Raw genomic sequence first — 22,551 nt, forward strand, 5'->3', positions numbered from 1 at the left:
CTTATTCCACATAGGAAAGTTGGAAGGAGATGGGTCGGCTTATAGCAGAGCCTTTTCTAATTTGTTCAAAGAAAAGATTGGGGTGTGGGCTAGATCCCTGTGCAATACTTGCATGTGGGTGTGTGATTATTAGGTGCACTTAGCAAGCTTACATGGTCAATTTAATTGGCACTAATCCCTATTTATTATTTAATTTTTATTTTATTTCGTACGGTTATCTTGTTAAAATTAATTGGTCCAAAGGTTATATTTATTCATTTAGTAAGATACTATGAAATTCGAAATTTTATTTTATATTTTGTTATTATTTCGAATTTTATGCATTTTTCTAGATAACCTTTAAAAATATACTTAATGGTTTGTAAATTTTTGTAAAAAAAAAAAAAAAAACCATGCTCACTTTGCAACTTTTCCCAAAGGATACCTTTATTTACTTTGTAATCTTTTATGAAGGGTTGTCTATTCATTAAAACCAAGATATGTATGTCAGTTCTTGTATGAATGTAAAATCAAGTCTTTTTGAGTCTTATTTCTAAAATTACAGCATTATTTCAATTATTTCTTTAAGAGTCCTAGAAAAATACTAGAATTGTTATTAGTATTCTCACTTGAGACTTTATTGTATCTAGGATGATATTTGCTCGATAACTATTAGCAATATTGTATAGGGGCAAATAAATTTTTAAAGAAAGTTATATTACGTCTCAAGTCGACTTGATTGTTCAATCTAATTCAAAGCCATATTTTTTCCTATAAGTTTTTACTAGTTAATACTAAATATAAAAAAGCCATTGAACAGGCTTTTAGACCTGTATATCAAGCAATGTAGTTCGGATCTACGTATACTTCAGCAGAAATGCGTCCACTTTGTTATTGTTTCATGATGAACTTATGTTAATGAAGTCTAATTGTGTATATTAAACAATCGAATCTATTTTGTTTCTCCTTCTTGGCCTTGCGTTTCACTGTTCCTCGTCAATGGCCGCGCCATTGATGTGCTCCAAGATTCCAACTTGGCAGCATTAGACTAAACATAGCAGTTGTTTTCAATAACACGTCTCAAATTTATTTATGTACCAGAGATCCCAACTCGATTACACTGCTCAAAACAGCAAAGCACGATCATGGCTACGTTAAAGATCATAGTCTCTGCAACAAGCTTGTTCTGCACGAGAATCGAGTGGGCTTTAAAACTGAAGGGCCTTGAGTACGAGCTCACTGTGGAAGACTGGGACAAGGGGAAGAGCGAATTGCTTTTGAAGTCAAACCCGATGCACAAGAAGGTCCGGCTTTTAGACAATGGAGTCGTGATTGCAGAGTCCAAAGTGATTCTAGAGTACACTGATGAGAAGTGGAAGGAGGTGATCTTTATCCGTTGTTGCCTCAATACCCTTATGAGAGAGCTCAAGCTCGTTTCTTTGCCGATGACAAGATTGTTGAAGAAAACTCTCTTATTTTGAAGTTAACAAAACGTTTCAATCAGTTTAGTCTGAATACTTCAAAATTCAATTATTAAAGTCTGATGAACTGCAGACTCTGTCGTCCAAGTCTGAAAATTGCAAGACTCAAGAGTTAAAGTCTACCCTCACCGGCAGTTTCTTGACCAACGAAAAGAAAACTTATCCAGATGCGAGCTTATCTTGAAATGATACGGTTCGTACAGTTTGAAGAAGATCTTACGGCTGAAGATAGCACCATGTGATCAATTATTCTTATTGTAATCAATTCGGATAATCAATATCTTTTTGAAATGCGAAGTATACTTAGAAGGTTTACTTATGAAAATTTAGATTCCGATTGTATGGATGAGTAGGATTGGTGGGCTATCATCATATTCCTTAAATGACTCAAGATCTTTTTGATTGATTATGTCCAACGGATAGATTGGAAGAACTCCTTTGGAAATTGCCAACGGATATAGAAGCATGAATGAGTATATAAGGAAGACGCTTAAGTTATTCGAGAGTGTGCGTGAAAGAAAAATTCCAAAATCTAAAGCTCTTAGTTCTTTGCTTTCTCAATCGTTGAGCTTAAGTTGTACTCAAAAAAGAGATTAAACACTTGTGAGACCTTGAAGAAGTGTAGTAGAGTTTCTACACTATGAAATCAAGGATGTGAGACATTAAAAATCTCTTTTGATTTATAGTGAAATTTAGCCGGTGGACTTTAAGTGCGGGAGAGTGGACGTAGGCTTGGTTTTAGCCGAACTACTATAAACTTTGTGTTTCAATTCTCTTTCCTTATACTCCTTGCTTTAATTCGTAGTTTTATCTAACTTTCTTATAGTCTTTTACATATTCAATATGTTATTCTTGAAAGACAAGTTAACTTGTTAAAAGTCTAGCGTAAATTTGCTAGAACACCTATTCACTCCCCTCTAGGTGTCCTTACTAGCCTTATCAATTGATATTAGAGCGTGCTCATTTAATTGAAGTATTTTTATTTCTGAGTTAAAGATCTATGGCTAGTATGTTGGTTCCAGGTTTGGTTGAAGGCTAAAGTAACACTAAACCCCTTGCTTTGATAGAAAGAAATACAGCGTATGGAAAAACAAGATGAAGGCATTCCTAAGATCGAAAGATCCTCTGGAATGAGATGTGGTAGAAAAAGAATCATTCAAAAGCTGCATCAATTTCAGAAAGAGGAAAAGAAGTTGCATACGCTAGCAAGAAGACACAAGAAGAAATAACAAAGAGAGGAGCTGCTAAAGCAATTTACTCTTTATGTTTTGATTTATCTCCTACTCGAGTATAATAGAATTTCTTCTTGTGAAACAACCAAAGAAGTTTGGGATAGGCTGCACATTACCTATGAAGACACTGATTGAGTGAAAAAAAAAAGGATTAATATTCTATTCCGACAATATAAAGCCTTCAAGATAAAACCAGGAGAATCTATCACGTATGTTTAGTCGTTTTACATAAATTGTATACGATCCCCGAAGTATCGGGGGACAACCAATCTCAGGACCAATGAAAGTTAACAAATTGTAGCGTGGACTCTCCAAAGACTAGAATCATGTTAAGACTTCAATAAGGGAAACTCAAAGGATCATGCCGCTCTCTGTAGACAAGCTGGTTGGCACACTTTAGTCTTATGAAGTGGAGCAAATCAACGAGGAAGAAGATCCTAAGGGTAAGAAGTCAATTGCTTTAAAATCTAATGATGAATCTATGTTACAGACTCTAAAGATGATATGGACGATGAAGAGTTAGCTTTTATGATAAGGAGGTTGAAACGAACAAAAAAGGGAAGAAGATTCAATTGGAAGAAACAAAGCACTCAAAAGTTTCAAAACAAATTAATTGAGGATGATGAAGCCAACAAAAAGACGTAATCTCTTTTGAATGCAAGAAAAATGGACACATCAAACCCATTGTCCTCCGTTGAAGAAAAGAAGGAAGCTAAGAAATACGGAGAGGCTCTGAAAGCCCAACTGTCCTCTGTTGAAGAAAAAGAAGGGAGCTGAGAAATATAGAGAGGCTTTGAAAGTGATACTGAATGTGAAGAAAGTGTGAAAATTATGCCACTATATATCTAATGGTAAAATCAAGTTCAGACTCATGAAATTGCATAGCTCAACAACTCGAAATCAAACTTCATGGCTCAAATCTTACATAATTCTGAATTTATGACCTAACCTCCAAATCTACTCCGCTTGGAAGAACAAGTGCCGTGAGTGTCATGAATCGAGTCAAATCGGCTTGGCGAGGTAGGTGAATACCCCTCTTTTTTCTACTCTTTCTTCTTCTTTCCCTATCTCTTTCTCTCCTCTCTTTCTTTTCCCTTTCTGGCGTGCATCTCGACCTTATATTGCTGAACGTCCACTTCCTTTCTCTGACTTTTCAATTGTTCTTTTCTTTCTTTTCTTTTTTTGACTTGGTCAAACTTAAAATATTACAGCAGCATAAGACTAAATAGGGCTGTCGTTTTCAAGAACACGTCTCATATTTATTTATACACGAGAGATCCCTACTCGATTATACCGCTCAAAACAACAAAGCACGATCATGGGTAAATTAAAGATCATAGTCTCTACGACGAGCTTGTTCTGCACGAGAATCGAGTGGGCTCTAAAACTGAAGGGCCTCAGTACGAGCACACTGTTGAAGACTGGGACAAGGGGAAGAGCGAATTGCTTTTGAAGTCGAATCCGGTGCTCAAGAAGGTCCGGTGCTGTTGGACGATGGGGTCGCGGTTGCAGAGTCGAAAGTGATTCTGGAGTACATTGATAAGAAGTGGAAGGGAGGTGATCTTTATCCGTTGTTGCCTCAAGACGCTTATGAGAGAGCTCAAGCTCGTTTCTGGGCTCAGTTTGCTGACGACAAGGTGACTCTTTTGACTTTCTCCCCTGGTTTTTTTTTTCGTGTGTTGTTTTTGCAGTTTGCTGATGGCAATTGGCAGGTGACTTTATTTCCTCCATATTCTGAGACAAGAATATGGAGGAGAAATATTAAGGTAAAGGCGCGACGTTGGAGTGCCATACTTGCTTTTCTTGAACCCCCCTGATTCCATCTATGGATACACAGCACATATCAAAGCTAAATGCCAGCTCCTGAATGGCAAACTATGGCAGAATTGATACGGAATATGGATGGAGCTCTTTGGAATCGGTTTTCTTGCTTATATATGCTGGACAACGGAAAATGCAATATTGCAAATTTTCTCCATGAAAAGGTTATCTGATGCCGTGTTTGCAACTGAGAAAATTGCATTGAAAAGAACGAGCCCTTAAATTAAATCGATGTAGAAAATCAACCATAGAGCTGGCTTTGCCAGGATGCTTACCCATGTACTCAAAGAGTTAATGTTATTAAATCCTCTTAGTAACTCTTCTAGTATGTCTTATCGGTTAGATTTTCTTCTGGCACCCAAATATATAATTCATCCTTCAGAAACACCGACTTTATATTATGCATGTTTTTGGCTACAGCAGAATAAATGCCCATCGAATCAAACAATTCTTCTTGATGACAAGCTTGCTTGTTCTTTTCCCATGTCACTGAGAACAGTGTGTCTTTGGAACTTGGGGAGCAGCATGTCATGCTGATACGTTGGAAAAGGAGAAAGCAGTGGAGAGTACATTAGAGTCGTTTGGGTATCTAGAGAAGCAGATCAAAGGGAAGAAGTTCTTCGCGGGAGACAAGATAGGCTATTTGGATCTTGTAGTTGGTTGGATCCCGCATTGGCTTGGCGTCATTGAAGAAACTGGAGGCATTAAAATTCTTGATGCTGAGAGTTTCCCATCCCTTCATGAATGGGCACAAAACTTCATCAAATTCCGCTGATTAAAGAATGCGTTCCACCTAGAGATATGCTGGTTAACTATTCGACTACTCTCCTCAGCTACCTGCGTTCCTCAGCACCGAACAAGCCATAAAATACACCCTTCATTAAGATTGAGCAACGTGTTGCTCTTGTTTTGCTGCCCTGTTTTCCTCTCTTATCCTTGTAACCTTCTGATATGGCGCAATAACATAATTATAATCAGCTTTCTCTTGGGAGATTATGAGCAAATTCAATATTATTCCTGGGATCGCCGTTCCTTGTGTAAGCTTCCAGTGGTTGAATGGGTTAAATTAAAGGTGTATAGACCTCTAGGCAATGACATCTGAATCTGGATCAGGAGTTCATTAAACAAGGAGCTTTACCTTGGGAATGCGAGATTCACTACCTCCCCTGCTTCTGACAGTCTAACGTTGAAGCATGGCTTCACTTGGTTTCTGAGATTGTTAAGTTCTTTTTGTGCAGATGGATCACTATCAAAAGTGCAGGTGTGATGCCAAGGTTGAAATAGTACTCAAACGAAAAAAAGAGAAAAAAAAGTAAAAAGATTGAATCAGTTCTCACGTGATGTCATTGAATTTGCTATGACTTATATATTGTCGGTGCGATGAAATAGATTATGTAGCTCCAAAGTTCAAACCCTGATGCTTGTTAAACTTAGAGCATATGAAGCGCTTGAATGGAGGGTTTTGATCATGTCAAAGTGCAATGGGAGAAACTTGGATATTCTAGATAACTATTTGCTGCTCTAATTTACTTAATGCACTTGTCGTCTTTTGTTTTGATTCTCCTTGTCAGTCAACTTGCCCTTCTTTCATTACAATCCCTCGAGATTGATATCGGCTAAAATTGTACCATGTTCTTGGAGTTTTCATCATGAAGATTATCCAACATTTATCTCAATAATAATGGATTAGACCAATCATTGAATCATTATGAACTCTGTTGAATATCGGGTTAGAAAGTTCACTGCCTAAATCAATCCGCTTGCAAAATTCGATAACTAGCGGTCCGTTGGAGCAACGCAAACATGATGCTGCCTTTAACAAACTCGAAAGTGGATGGCTCCTCATACTTTTGAGTCGGCGAGTGAAAAGGATCGTCAAATATCTTGTTACGAAATGGCTCCTTCAGGAGTCCCTCACTAACGGCTCTCCAGTTGACTCTTCGGCTTTTGCAAAATTTCCTTCTGTGGAGTTTATAGGCAGCTCCGCCATTTCCCTCCCCTGATCCTTTTACTTCTGCAGGAGATACAAGATAAACCGGCATTTTAAACTCTGTCCACTTTTCTTCGCTTATTGTTCCCTTCACAGAACCAGGAAATGGAAAAGGCAAGTCGATTTCGTGAAGTGATGGTTCTCAGGTTAGAAGACTGAACTATTCTGAAAAGAAAGATTTTCACTTAATCCACAAAAAAATAGAACTACCCTCAAGCCGTTAAATGAGGCATAATGTTGCAAGGAATTCTCCAAGTTAACCAGGTGAACCTTGAAGCTTCTAAGGACCTTTCTTGAGTACTCTAGATCATTCTTGACGTCAATATGGGAAATGTATACAAAAAGGCAATCAAGAGTAATTTTCAGGGATAAAATGAGAAATATACTTGTATTCCAGAGACTTCTCATTGATCTCTATCTTCTATCTCTACCGTTAGATTGGGTTAGAGATCAAGGATCCTTGTATAGATAGAGATCCCTCATTTGATTTCACCCAGATACAAACACAAGTTCAGAGCTCTCTCTAGTTTCACAAATAGAGTTGAACTAGATTCTAGCTTTTTGTTACAGTTCCACTTTGAAGTCCAGAGGTGATATCCAACAAAACCTTTCTATTATGACTCCACAGATTTTGCACAGATGAAACTAAAATTACAATGTAAATTAGAAGATTGAAGTCCAGAGGCGATATCCAACAAAACAATAGACTTGGTGGCAACATTTGCAACGAGCAGTTGCATCTGGGCACCCGGAATGATAAGTGCCATTAGTCCTCCAACATCTCGTGCTCAAGCATGTAAAACACAGTTCATGGTTTTGCAAACTGAGTTTAAGTACATAAACATGTCTGGACTAGAATTTACACAAAATTTTTCAGGACAATTGAAGCTGGCTACAGCATTCTACCTGAAATTTGCCCACCAACATTGAAAATAGCCAAAAGTAAGCAAACAAAAATTTACTCGTGAGAAACTTATAAAAGAGTATCCACAACTACTTCTCCATGTCTTCACAACGACACGAGCGCACGTAAATCGTCCAACCGTATCTCGCTTTGATCTTTCGAAACCCTCTCCCCGAATGCTTCCCTTGCCAATTCCTTCTTCCTCTCCTGTAACTCCAACATCCTCTCTTCGATACTGTTACGTGCTATCAACCTTACAATCTTCACATCCTCCTTTTGCCCGATCCTGTGAACTCGATCCATGGCTTGTTCCTCGACTGCAGGATTCCACCACGGTTCTAGCAGATAAACCGTTGATGCAGCCGTCAGATTTATACCAGCACCAGAAGCCTTGAGGCTGGCAAGCAACACGGTGGCTGTACTTTGCTCGTGCGCTCCAAACTTTTCAATCTCTCGTGATCTCCTTTTTGGGTTCATCAAACCGTCCAGGCGCAAGATCTTAAAACCAGCTGCTTTAAGTGGCTCTTCCAAGAGTAATAGCATGCTTGTAAATTGGGAAAACACGACTGATTTTGAAGTCAATTTTTGGTCCTTTGCTGCAAGGAGTTCTTCCAAAAGAGCAGTAACTTTGGCAGAAGAAACGGACAACTCTGGGTTATTAGATACATCTGCCACAGTTGAGATCACAGTCATCTATTGTACACTGCACATCAGATAAAAGCACAATGGACCTCCATAACTTTCAAGGTCAAATAATGGAAACGCAATCTTAATACATGACACTGTCCATGGCATTATTTACTTAAAAAGGAAAATTCAGTTGCATAATTAACCAAAAGTACAAATTTAAGGATATCCATCGATAACAAAAGTCTAAGTTCTATAAAGTCTTCAAAGTGTGTTCTTCAAACTCAACATAAGAAAACACTTCCTCAGATCTAGTCAAAACTCCCAAGGCAAATTTAGATAGCTGAGTAGCAGGCAGATTGCAGATAACACGTGCCATATTAAATTTCCAAGTTATTATTAAAAAACCCAAAATGAAAGGAGAATTATCATGCAATGCTTCTGTGGGTTGACTGGCATATAGCAGATATCAATTAATACTGTTGAGGTAAACTGACTTCATTTTGAGTCCCACGTATGTGTGTAGCCGACCAGAGTTTTAGATCAGGTTGACTACTTCACAAGCAAGCTGTACACAGGTCAGGAGTAAAACTTATCCAACTCCCATCCTTGCCATCCAAGAATCTTACTCAAAATTTAATTACTAACAATAATAGCCATCGCTCTAATTAATGTCCCAAATGAGGCAAAACTTCCTTTGACTGTAAATCATGAGAACATTTAAGTACACATGCTGATTCATGAACAGATTGTACAGTGAACTAGAAGAAGCATTATGACAGCAACTCTTTCTTTCTTCCCAATTTTGGCTAAGTGGGAAACTAGAGGAAATTCAAGAATCAGAAATGTTCAAACAACTGAAACCTAGTTTTGCATGACAAATGTTTACAATGTAAAACCACAAAAAAACTACCGTGACAACAATTGCACAACACCAGATCAACCACCAAAACTAACTTAAACAATCTTCGCCAAATTCTCTCCTCAATGGTGAAATAATATACCAAGTCATGTATAAAATGACACATAGTATCCATTAAGACTTCACAATACCTTTAATATTGTCAGATGGAAGAAGTGACTTCAGATGTGGAAGGCACAAGGCCATGCTAATGCATATCTGTCTAAGTCTCAGAATTATACCAAGCACAGTAGTGTAATTACGCACCAAACTACCACCATTGATGCATTCCTGGACAGCACTCTTGGCCTCTCTTTCAATCCGGTCATACAGTTCACGTTCTTTACAAGAAAGGTCAACATAACGAGTCCTGATTGTTTTTTTGGGTAATCTAATCAAACCCTTGTCCTTTGTCCTTCGTAGAGAAATGGTGGCCATCAGAACCTGAAATGGAGCAAAGTACATTAAAATACCACATAAAGAGCACAGCTCACACAAGAATAGAAATTAACAGTCACAACTATTAGGCACATGAGAATAAAAGCTTGATATGAACTAACAAGGCAATTTCATCATCAAAACATTTATCCTGGTCTTATAAGTCAAAGTGATTGTTATAATTCTCCAACTAATCAGTGAATCACATGGAAGAAGGAGAAACTACACACTTTTCTCTGTCCCTCACATTTAAATAACTGCGGTATCTCATGTATTAATAATCTCAAGCAGCATTTTAAGACTTCTTAAATAGATCAGATAAAAACTAAGCAGCACAGATGACTCTTTATTGAATAAAATATTATGCCTAGAAAATTCAATTTTTAACATAACCTCCTAAATGGGCATGCTGCAATATTAATCCTCAAAATCGGACATATATCTTTCTCTTCAATGCATAAATTGTTAGATAATTGACACGGAAAAATTACCTGCAGACGGGAAAGCCCTGTCTGATTCCCTTGGCTGAGTGGACGCTGGATCAAACTTTGCCAATAGCTCTTTATAAAAAAGGCTCAAACCGCAAAAATGACATCAAAGAGAACAAGTCAAATGAACCATTCTGAATAGGTGTTCCAGTTACCACCCACCTCCTCTTAGCCTTCAATTTAGTAACTGCTCGGCTTTGTTGGGCATTCACATTCTTAATCAAATGAGCTTCATCCAAAATGACTCTCCACCACTCTATCTTTTTCATAGGAGATTCTTCCCTAGCCAAAATGCTATAGGTGGTCAACACAATATCATATTTCTTAAGCTTCTCAGCATCTCTCGTCCTCTTTTCATAATACCTATATACTTTCATCTTCCCAGGAATAGTATGCTCGCTTAGCTGTGTATTCCAAGTGGAAAGCACAGATGGAGGGCACACAACTAAAGTCGATTTGGTACTCAGCACATCAGGCGTCTCATCTAGACTTGAAGATGATGCCTTCTGATTACTAGTTGAAGCAGTTTTTTGGGTTTTACGCTTCTTTTGCGACTGAGAAACCCCTTTACTCGTTTTACCTCTCTTACCCTTTCTCTTAGCCGACTCAGATCGAACCTCATCATCCCCGCATTGTTCACCAGCACTATTGACACCATCCCCAGCTATAAAGCTACCAAATTTATCAAAAGCAATCAAAGAAAGTAATGTCAGAGTCTTACCCAAGCCCATATCATCTGCGAAAATCCCACCTTGCAGAGGTTCCGGCCGCTTATCTGTATGATAGTTCGTCAACACGTTCACATACTCACCATCTCTCTCCTCCCAAAACGGAGGCAATTCCCCAGGATCCTCCCTATGAACCAACCAACCCAAACCCTCCTTCTGATGTTGGAACAGAACAGACTTAATCACCTCTCCCGGCGGCTCCAGGGCCTCCATCTTCGCCTTCTTCCCGACATTCTCGTCGGCCAGCTTAAAATCTCATCCACACTCCTCACCTCCTTCCCACCCTCCCTCTCCTTCACGACCGCCTCCGACATAGCGAACGACAAACGAAGCTGAAGGCAGAGAAAACAGAGACAGAGAGAGGAAGACCCTCTTCGTTTTCCCTTCAAAACCCTAACAAAATGACAAAGCGCGGAGAAAGACAGAGAGAATCGAGGGATATTTAGATGGCAGTGTCGCTCGCGTGGCCCATAGCTTTCGCGAGGATCGCCAAGGAAAGAGCAGCGAAAGCGAGAAGACGAAGCAGAGCTGATTTAACTTCCTCGTCTGTGCAAAGTCTCCCCGCGCTTTAAAACTACGTATATTCCGCGTGACGATATTCGGCCCCCGTCCTTGCCCCTTATTACGCAAGGTGCCATCCCCGCCGCGCTTTCTAGGGGCAAGAGGGGGAAATCGACAGGGGGCAGAAGCGGAGAAAAAGAGACCGTGTTAAGGAAGTTTCGAAGGAGAGAGTGGGAGCTGGCATGCTGTCCTTTTCTACCGCAATCTCTAGCATGGGTTATGACATTCTCTGAATCTTCGTACCAAAGTGATTAAAGTACTTATGAAAGTGGGTTTGACCTAGATTTATTGCAAAAAGTCAAGATCAACGATTGTGACAAAATCAATTATGTCCAAGGTAGTACTTTAAGACTCTATTCGTTTTGTGAAAAATAATTTTCAAAAAAAATATTTTATGGATTTTCCGACGTTCATTTTACGAAAAATAAATTCCTTAAGAAAAATATTTTAAAAAATATTCTAAATTATGAAAAAATATTTTCTACTTTTGAAAAGTGGAAAACATTTTACTCATGTAATCACTTTAATCTCACACATCTACAAATCATCACTTCCTTCTCCCATTTCTTCTTCTTCTTTCTTTTTAATTCGAATTATTTTTTATCTTTTCTTTTTTTTTTTTTCCCATTTTCTTCTTTCTTGGCTAGTCGTCGGCCGTCGCGGGTGAACCTCGAGCTCGTCGATCTCAAGCTTGCGCTCATCGATCTGGGAGCCTCGAGCTTTACGCTCGCGCTCACCAATCGATAAGCAACAAGCCTCATGCTCATCGGCAAGCTCGAGGCTTGCCGGTGGCCAATGCGGGCCATTGATGTGGCCAACGACCGGCCAAGAAAGAAGGAGATGGAAAACAAAGAAAAATGAGAAAATTAATAATATATTTTAAAATTAAAAATAATTAAAAATCAAATTTTAAAAAATATGAAAAATCCATTTTAAAAAATAAAATAAATGAAAAGAGTATATGAAGGAAAAGCTTTTTCTTACGAACAGCAAAAATATTTTCCACTTAATTTTCAAATTTCATTTGAACACCCAGAAAAAAATAATTACATTTTTCGCGAAACAAACCGAGCCTTACGTATGCGAGGATGATTCAAGAGGAGAAAAAAATTATATACAACAAAACAAATCACACGTAAGTAGTCTTCACTTACAAGCCTCACTCTAATGCTGTAACTTTTGATAACTTTCACCATAAATGTCAAAAATCCAACATAAGATGTCACTTAAGTAATAAATTTAAAAATTACAGCATTCAAGTGAATGTTTTTGAGAGTAATGGCATTCTTGTAATCAATTAAAAGATATAGCACTCGATGAGTATTGTACACGAGTTATGGCACTTGTTATATATTCATCCCTATAATTGAATTTCCAAATAATTTTATGGGCAAGTATTCAAAATCTTGGTTAGTACGAGTGAGAATATTGTTTTAATAAAAGAAAACGTTTTTCATTTGTTGTTAGGTGATAAGTTGAAAAGTCCTCTAAACTCATTGAACGTTTCAAGTTAATTGTTGAGAAGGAGTAATGCTAGATGTACATGAGTCATGGCACTTTGACGTGATCAAAACCCTCAATTCAAGTACTAATTATATATATTTTATAGATCTCTTCCTTATCTTCATCTATCGAATATTGTTGAAACTTTTTATGGAATTAAAATTTATTTAAAACCGACCACACATATCCACATTTATCTTAGTTTTTTAATGAGCTAAATTTCACTGAATTAAAGATATTTTCATGTAGCGATAATTTTAGAAACTTAAATGGGATTCTTTTCCCCAAATTTGTTGGCGTAAAAAATTTACTTGTAAAAGCCAGATAGAAGCTAGTTATCCTCTAGCTTTTGCCTTTCAGGAGAAAACATACTTAATAGTAATTGCTTTACTCCATGATATCGATTTTCTTTTTCATAAAAACAACCAAGAGTTCATAACTTATTATTTTTAGAACAACACTTTACGAAAGAGAACAAGAAACTTCTCTTAGGTTATTTTAGGGAAAATTATCCAATTATTCATAAATATATTGAATGGATGCTAATTTAGTCCTCACATTCAATATTGTCAGTTTAATTCTAAACCTTTGCCTAAAATTTCAAAGTAGTCTTTCGTCAAATTTTGTCGGAAATTGCTAATGTGGCAATTCAATAATTGCTAGATGTCTTACGTAGCACATCACCATATCAGTGATTTCCTGTGAAAATTAATTAGGATGACTATTTTGGAATTTTGTGTAAAGATTTATGACTAAATTGGTAAGATTGAATATTTTAGGGCTCCGCATGATAGGGTTAGGGATTGATTTGTACAATTTCCCCATTGTTTTGGCTGGTTGAAAGATATTAACAGGATAAAACAATGAGACTAAAATTGCCTTGGGCTACGAGTCGGTTGATTCCTCATCTATTTCTCAAAGTATTATTTTAATCTGAACAATGTATCATCATAATTTTGAATTTAATTTGGTCGTAATCCTATGCGGTCAATACTGATTTTAGTTTGTAGTGAATATAGGAATGACGAGAGAGATCCTTCATGTTCAAAATGGACAATGTGGTAACCAAATTGGATCTGAATTTTGTGAAGTCGTCTGCGACGAACATGGGATGCAACTGGTGGGTAAATCGGGACATCTGATATGCAGTGTCAATGTCTACTATAATGAGGCATCTCGTGGTGGATTTGTTCCTCGAGCTGTGCTGATGGATCATGAACCACGCACCATGGTTACCATTCGAACAGGTTCGTATGGGAAGATCTTCTGGCCTGGTAATATTGTATATGCGCAATCTGCTGCTGGTAATGACTGGGCCAGCAGGGGCTCTATAATGAAGCCACTGAGCTTATTGAAGCAGTTCCTGATGCCGTTAGTGTTACAAAAATATGGTTTCGAATTGATTAGAGCAATAAAGTCGGATCTTTAGAGCAATTAAATCCGATTTTGAAGCATAGTATCAGTTTCTATAAGGATTTGTTTGTCTCACAATGTTGTTAATGGTCACCGCCAAATTTTCTACAAAATACAACGGAATTTTAAATGAGAATACCACATAACAATTCGAGTATTTCTCCGGTTTTTTTTTTTTAAGGAAATAATTGGAAACAATGATTGTATACTTTTTCGAAGTAAAACAAAAAAAAATCGGAAGGAGAAGATTATGAAAATACTTGAAAGTTTTGAAAAGAATTGAAACCAATGTTGAATAAATACATTTGAAAGAATACAACTTTTCAAAGATGAGCAAGTTATTTATGAACAAATACAACCTTTCAAAGGTTGTAAGAGTGCAGATAACCATTAGGCAAAATAATAAATTCGAAATTAAATAATTTAAAAATAACCATCACTCTATTAAGAACAGTCACAATTTCAATAAGATGCTATAGTTATTTTATAATTATTAATTCGAATTTTAATAAATAAAAAATAATGATCGTTGATTAGTGCCAAATTTTATCCACGTGTGTACTCATATCCTTACGATATGGAACAAGACACCTCTTAGTTTGTTTTACAAATAAACTACCAACAATGAGAAAGGAGATTGAAGTCTGCGACTGTCTTCAAGGTAAAGATCGATTGCGTTGTACTTGATTATTTGTTCTAGGTTGGTAGCCTCCAGTAACCACGAGTTGATAAAATTACTTCTGTAGCTGATAAACCTTTAAGAGACGCCATAGCTCCTCCTTATGGTTCACTTAATTTTACATTTGCATGCACCTTTTTTTCTTGGGAATAGTTTCATTCTACAGTCCTCCACGCCGTTTAGTGTGTTGATTTCCTCTCTTTTAGTTGGTGCATGACTGATGCAGATAGGGCACTTCAAGTTATAGGAATAATTTCAGAAGTAAGTTGTACCTACTGTCCGGGACCATGCTCACTTGGTGCGCCGGGACCACCTAATATTTTCTCATGGAAATGCCACAACTCTGTTCGGTCTTTCTGAAGGTTTCCAAGTATGCCTCTCTCTCGGTGGAGGAACTGGCTCGTCACTGATGCATGAGTGTTTGTTATTGCGTTATACGCGTCTGCCGTAGCATCGGGGGATGATTGGAACGGTTGATCCTAATCTCAACTTTGGGAATAGAACTTGCTAATATCTGTTGCTAGGTGAGATTCGGAAGGTCCAACTTCGGGTGATGTTGGCGATATCTTTTACCTTAATGTGTGTCCACGTGTTGTCCGTTTCTTTTATGCTGCGGACAACAACATTTCATGTCAACGTCTCTTATGTTCATCTGCAACAACGTTTTATGCTCGTCTTTGTGACGTTACCCTGTTGTTTTTTCCCCTCTCTCAGGAAGAAACTTCTTTTTCTTGAAGAAACCCGAGTTAGGAGTTACTGTTCATGCTGAAGCTCTCGACTGGGTTTGCACGAGTACTGTTCATCGCCTGCGTGTCTCCCATTTCCGGCCGTTCTGGCCGGCCGATTGCGCCCACTCTTGGAGACAACATTCCTCTACATCTGATCTTGTCTTCTACCGAGCGATTTTCCCTGGTATGTCTTCCTCAGCTGGAATCTCGGTTCTGAGTTCTTAGGGCTTGAAATTCCGAGTTCACCGTCTCCGAATGGCATCTTCCTCTGAGGTAGTGGAAGATAACCGGGGTAAAGCCCATGTTGTTGCTCTGGTTGAGCACCCTCACTCCCCCACACCCACTCGTAACCCTGTTATGCGATACTCCTCGGCTCTGAGAGGACCTCGCGCCCACTCTGGGCGTTCGCGAAGCAAGGGACGAAGCAGGGCTCGTAGGGCTCGTCCTCTGCTGGGTATTCCTGCTCGGCTAAATGCTGTTGGGCGTGATAACGCCTCCGCTGGTCTAAATCGAAAGGATAGGAAGATCTCCTTCAGCCGTGACATTGCATCTATCCCTGTTCTCCACGGTCGTGAGGCCAAAGGACGTTCGAATGCCCCGAATAAGGCGCCGGAGGAGCCATTTCCGAATGTACGCATTCCCCAGGAAGGAAACTCCCCTCCCCGCTCGCTCCCGGGCTGCAGAACCCGTTCGGCAACCAAAGGCTATGGTTTATCCTTTGTTGCTCCGGCCACAATTGAGAACTCTAAGATTCTCGTAGATGCCGGAGGAGATCCTCGAATCTACTCACCCGAAATGGGAGGAATGTCTGGTTGGTTACTACATTGGGAAGGGCCTTCCTTCCACCTCCGCGATGACGCCCTCAAGAATGCCTGGGGCCATCACTTGGTCGAAGTCATTGCTGCTGACCTTGGTTTTTACTTCTTTAACATTCCGGATGTGAATTCAGGAGGAAAGTCTTGGATGGAGGCCCGATTACAGTAGCCAAAATTCCATTGATCCAAGCAACAATGACACCCTATGTTAGAGCTCAAGAAATCAACTCATAAAACTGTCCCCATCTGGATTAGACTCAGGAACGTCCCTGTGGCTCTATGGTCCGCTGGCATCGGTTTTACGGCAAGTGGTATTGGTAAGCCCTTATTTGTTGATAATCGAATGCAATGTATGGCAATGGTAGCTTTTGGTCGAGTCTCAGTATAGAAGTTGATACGTCTAACTCTTTCCCCTCGAAGTTATAGAGTTTATGATGAAGGGTGAGCTTAGATCAAAGTGATGTCCAATATGAGTGGATCCCGACACTTTGTCCAACTCCGCTCTTCATTTGGCCATAGATGTCCCTGTCCCCAATTTCTCGGTCCTTCTAAACCTGGTCCCTCAGTCCCGAAGGCACCTGTCCCTCGTCCAAACGAATGGCGTGAAGTGCGTGGTAAACACAATAAGCACACCCCGGTGCCTGCAAATGATGGCTTGATGTGTGATCCGGTCCCGAATCATCCCAAGTCCCCCCGTTCTCAAGGAAACCAGATTGGAGATCTGATGCCTCAGACTTCAATGGCCCTTCATAGGCAACCAGAGTTAACCAGGCAGGAGGATCATCATCCTTCCTTTGATCTGCTCCCTGCCACCTTTATTGACCCGGATTCCGCTGCTCTGATGCAAAGACAAGGTTCCCCTGTCTCGAATAAGTCTGCACCTTCAGATGAAAATCATGAAGATATCAGCTCCGATGACGGTGAATCTGTATCACCATGTAAGGTGCCCTCGTCCATACCGGAGGAACGCGATAAATTTCCCCCTCCGAAGGTCAATCAGGAGACCTCTGTTCGTCAAAAAGGAATCCTCCGCTCTAAATCTGCTGAGGCAAGTATTCCTGATGGCCCGAAGCTTATGCCACACTCGGCAAGGAAACAAGGTGGCAAGAGAAAGTAATCCTATTATCTCATTCATATGTTTTTTGGTGTTTGGAATATTAGAGGTCTTGGACAAGCCCTCAAACAAGCTGAGATTAGGAATTTTGTGAGGACTAACCGCCTCTGCTGTATTGGTATTTTGGAGACTAAAATATCCCCTGCTGCCCATTCCCATGTTTCGGCATCTCTTCTTCCTGGGTGGTCTTGGTCTACAAATTACTCTTATTCCATCAGGGGTCGTATTTGGGTGGGTTGGAACCCCTTGGCCGCTTCTTTTTGCATCTCAGCTTGTTCTGCTCAGGCCATTCATGGCCGGTTGGAGTGTTTTATTTCTGGTGTTGCTTTTAATCTTTCGGTAGTTTATGCGGAGCATTCTTTTGTCCTGAGAAGACCGCTTTGGAATGATATGATCTCCACTAGTTCCATTTGTCTGGACATCCCCTGGATTGTTGCTGGTGACTTCAATGCCATTCGGTATGCTTCGACGGAGCGAGATAGATCCACATGGATCCCACCTTTGAAGACTTTGGAGATTGCCTCATCCAATGGGTCTAGATGATCTCCGCTTTTGGGTAACAGTTTTACTTGGTCTACTTCGTCTGGTCCTAATCGAAGGCAAAGAAAGATAGACAGAGTTCTTACTAATGAAGCTTGGATCTCGGCCTTCTCCTATTCGGAAGCCAACTTTCTTGCCCCGGGTGTCGATCACTCTCCTATGGTGGTCGGGATTCTCCTGTTCCTAGCTCGCGTAAACCCTTCAAGTTCTTCAATTTCGGATGTCACACCCCAACTTCTTTGAGTTGGTTCGGCAAATGGGAGCTGCGTATCTCCGGTACGCCTATGTTTGTCCTTTGTAGTAAGCTTAGGTCTCTTAAACGCAGACTCAAACTATTAAACAGGGAGGCTTACTCTGATATTTCGGCTAGAACTTATGACGCCATACGCCTTCTCGTGGAAGCTCAAAACGCTATTCAGTTTGACCCTCATAATCAAGCTCTAGCTGATGCGGAAAAGGACCACCTCCGTGTCTTTTCTGACCTTCGCCTCAAGGAAGAATCTTTCTACAGACAAAAATCAAGGGTCAGATGGCTTAAAGAAGGTGACTTAAACACCAGGTTCTTCCACCATTCGGTGAAGCGAGGCCATCTCTGGAATAGAATTCTCTCGATTTCTGATGGTAGTAATGTAATTACTGATGAAGCTGAAGTGCAGCAACTCTATGTTGATCACTTTCAAAATCTGCTGTCAGACGTTATCCCCTTCGCCGTTCCGTCTGTTGATGAGATTCGTGCGAATCTGGCTTCTACACTCGATGATAACCAGATCCAAGCCATCTCTCAGCCATTCACTGAAGAAGAAATCCGAACTACTTTGTTTTCATTGGCCACCAAAAAAGCCCCTGGCCCGGATGGATTTAATGTTGATTTCTTTAAGCAATCGTGGGATATTGTAGGCCCTTCCGTTCTATTGGCAATTCGGGACTTCTTATCTACGGGCCAGCTGCTTCGTGAGATCAACACCACTATTCTGACCTTGGTCCCGAAGTCCCCCAATGCTTCCACGGTAAATGACTTCCGTCCTATTGTTTGTTGCAACACTATATACAAATGTATCACGAAGCTGTTAGCCAACAGGTTAGCTTCTATGCTCCCATCTATAATTAGTCCCCCCCAGAACGCTTTTGTTAAAGGGAGGAGGATAAGTGATAATATCATGCTTGCTCAAGAATTATTTGCTCACTTCCACCATGAGCCGTACTTTCCAAAGAACATTATTAAGGTTGATTTCTCCAAAGCTTATGACTTAGTTGAATGGAACTTTATTGAGTCGACTCTCCAAGCATTTGGCTTCCCACCCACATTTATTGATCGAATTATGACATGCATCAGAACCCCCAAGTTCTCTATAGCTTTAAACGGTGAGTTGCATGGTTTTTTCCCTAGTGGAAGAGGTATCCGACAGGGGGACCCTTTGTCCCCATATATCTTTACTCTTGTAATGGAAGTTTTTACTGGCATTATTAATGCCCGCACCTGCAAACCCGGATTTCAGTTCTTTTGGCGTTGTAAACCCTCCAAGTTATCCCATCTATTCTTCGCTGACGATGTGTTGCTCTTCTCGGAAGCAAACATGCCGTCTCTAAGCCTTCTAATGGATGGAGTAAACACTTTTGCTGCCTGGTCTGGTCTCATTCCCAATCTTAATAAGAGTGAAATCTTTATCTCTGGGGGGCATGAGTCTTTGAAGAGTGCAATGGTTAATGCATCGGGGTTCAACCTTGGATCCTTGCCCTTTCGGTACCTTGGCGTCCCCGTAATTGCCTCAAGGTTAGGCAAGGAAGAGTGTGTATCTCTGATGGATGCTATAATGAAGAGAGTTCAGTCATGGACTAACCACTTCCTTTCAACTGCTGGTAGACTCCAACTTATTAGATCTGTTCTCCATTCCATTCAGGTGTACTGGTCTTCGGTTTTTATCCTCCCCTCCTCAGTTATTAATCGAATTGAGCAGATCTTCCGCCAATTTCTTTGGCGTGGCCCGAACCTTGGATCTGGTGGTGCTAGAGTTTGTTGGGAAGAAGTCTGTCTTCCTAAAGCAGAAGGAGGACTAGGTATTCGCTCACTTCAAGTTAGTAATATTGCTGCCATGACTAAGCATATATGGCTGCTTTTCTCTGATAAGGAATCGCTCTGGACCAAATGGATACATTCAGTCTTCTTAAAACACAAGAATTTCTGGATTGCGCCTAGGCCGACCGTTTGTTCTTGGTCTTGGAAGAAACTCTTTGGCCTGCGTGAATTGATTCAAAGGTATTTTGCCTAGAACATTGGTAATGGGTTATCAACTTCTTTCTGGTTTGATACCTGGCACCCTCGTGGCCCATTCAACAAGTTATTCTCGGATCGTGACATATATTGCTCTCGTATCCCTCGGAATGCTTCTGTTGCTACGGGTATTGCTGCCCTGTCCATTCCGTCTAATGTAGCTGTTGCTATCCATACCTGGGTTGATCCTCTCCCGAGCCTCAACATCCGGGATGACCGTCCGGGTGGCTTGGCCACTCTTCAGTCGGGGCTCTCACCTTCTGCATGGACTATGCTTCAAGCTAGAGGCTCCTTGGTTAACTGGTCTCGATTTGTCTGGAGCTCCACTCTTCCCCCGCGTTATCAGACCCATCTATGGCTGATCACTCGGAATAGATTGCCAACCCAGGTCTTGCTTATGTCGTATGGGAGGATCCCGGATGTTTCCTGTGCCTTCTGCTCAAGTAGGCCTGATTCAATCGACCACTTATACTTTGGTTGCTCAGTTACGGGTAGATTGGCCTCTTTTTGGGCTTCTAAATGTAATTTGAGTTGGCGAAATGGTCCTTGGAAAGAGAATCTACAGTAGATGGTCAGCCATCTCTCGGACTCGTGCTTCCACCATTTCATTGCTCGCTTTGCATTTGCTGCCCTGTGCTACCTTATATGGAAGGAGCGAAATAACATCATCTTTCGGAATCAAAGCCTATTCCTGCCCGCTCTCAAAGATCATCTTCGGAAAGCTGTCAAAGATAGAGCCTCCACATTCTCAAGAGTTCCGGATAACCCGCGTAACCGAAGACTCCAAATGTGCTGGGGAATCCACCCTGCAATCTTTGAGTAAGGTCTCCATACTGGCCTGTCTTCCTTGCGCTGTGAGATGTTGCTGCTGTTGAATATGCGTCCTGCTCTCCTTCGCAAGGCTGGTCCGCCTCTCGTTTCAGTTGTTGCTGAGATATTCCCCTCCGCAGCTCCTTGGCTTGGCAATCTGTGGTTCCTGTGCTCTTGGCGTTTGCCTGGTCCTTTTTTGTTGGCCGTCATGTTTGGCCTTTTGCAGCTTTTGCTGCTGTTGTTTCTTTTTTGGCTTTTCACCCCCTGCCTCCCATCCACTCAGTCTGACGCCTGTGTCATTTTGAGTGCATGGTTGGAGTCGCCTGTCTGTTTTGCCTCTTTGTAACTCCTTGTTTCTTTAGCTATAATATTCTTACCTCTTACCAAAAAAAAAAACTTCTTTTTCTTTTGTTAATTTCAGTTGCTTGCTACATGACTCCTTCGATGATAAAACCACTTGTAACTTACATGCCAAACTAATTTTAACTTCATTCAGAGAAAGCGGTCGTCTCCCATGTTATAATTGAATTTAACGAGCTAAATTCTGGGGACACAAAGCACATCCGATTCATTAGTCATCCATTTCTTATGGCCACAGAAGCAATTCGTAGTAGGAGAACGTGAGACAGCCAAGCTGTAAAAGCAAACTAGGTTCTTATAGCTGAGAAATTAAAGTCTTGATTACAGGTTGCTAGATACAATTTCCGGCAAACACATCAACATTACCTCCTAGAACAGGACTCTATTGATTAGCTCCTAGTGCTTATAATTGGCTTCAACTAAGAAGAAAACTACAAACTATAGAACTCTTGCTTGATTACCAGTCCAGTAACTTTGGTCTCTCTGTGCAAAATTGTTGGCTCTGTACTTTTGGTCTTCAGAAGGATGATACCAGGCTCTGCGAAAGCACCCTCTGCCGATGAGCTTTCCTAGTTGTTGCGCACGGAGCCTTAAGACTCGTTGCCATCTTTGGGAGATCACATAGATCCAATACCCGCACCGTCCGACGCCTTTTGTCTGTCGAAAAGAAATGACGGAATTAGTGCTTGCTGTGTAATCGGTCCAAGAAACAGCTGACTATATCGTATGAAATCAATCTAATAACCTGTTTCTGCTTTTCGATGAAGTTCTTGTGTCTTTCTCTTGCCGGATTCAAACCCCACCTCTGTTATGACTTTGTTGGAGCATTTGATCTTTCGAATGAACCAAATGAACAAGTCAGTTCTTTCGGTTGAAAGGATACTTGGAAATCAAATTTGTTATTCTACGTACAATCTGTCGACTGGCAAGTGGTCTTTTGCCCCCTGTGACAGTTTCATTTGACTTTTGTGACCGAAGCATTCTCTCCTTCTCAAACTTCCACGACGCAGTCTCGCTTGGGGGGATTGTTCTCGGGTCAGTTTTTGAGGACATATTGGGCTTCACAGTGCCTCGGTGCTGGTTCACATTCAGCCTCCGGTTCCTGTCAGCTAGTGAACCTGCCTGGCTGACGTCGCACTGTTCTTGTCCTGGTTTCCTGATGTTCTTGAC

The 22,551-nt window shown here is 40.5% G+C and overlaps 1 non-coding gene and 2 pseudogenes across 1 annotated transcript; 1 reads left to right on the top strand and 2 right to left on the bottom strand.

The window, feature by feature from the left end:
* Positions 1-1,124: 1,124 nt before the first annotated feature.
* LOC120287551 lies at positions 1,125-5,536 on the top strand (annotated as a pseudogene).
* A 1,749-nt stretch (positions 5,537-7,285) lies between these two features.
* On the bottom strand, positions 7,286-11,956 carry LOC120286574 (annotated as a pseudogene).
* A 9,700-nt stretch (positions 11,957-21,656) lies between these two features.
* Positions 21,657-22,196, bottom strand: LOC104427447. Its single transcript, XR_005545678.1, has 2 exons — positions 22,127-22,196; positions 21,657-22,038 (listed from the first exon to the last, which is right to left on the bottom strand). It is a non-coding gene; the product is annotated as an uncharacterized LOC104427447 (transcript).
* Positions 22,197-22,551: the final 355 nt, after the last annotated feature.

This window comes from Eucalyptus grandis, chromosome 8, assembly GCF_016545825.1.
Source record: "Eucalyptus grandis isolate ANBG69807.140 chromosome 8, ASM1654582v1, whole genome shotgun sequence".
Classification (NCBI taxonomy): Eukaryota; Viridiplantae; Streptophyta; class Magnoliopsida; order Myrtales; family Myrtaceae; genus Eucalyptus; species Eucalyptus grandis.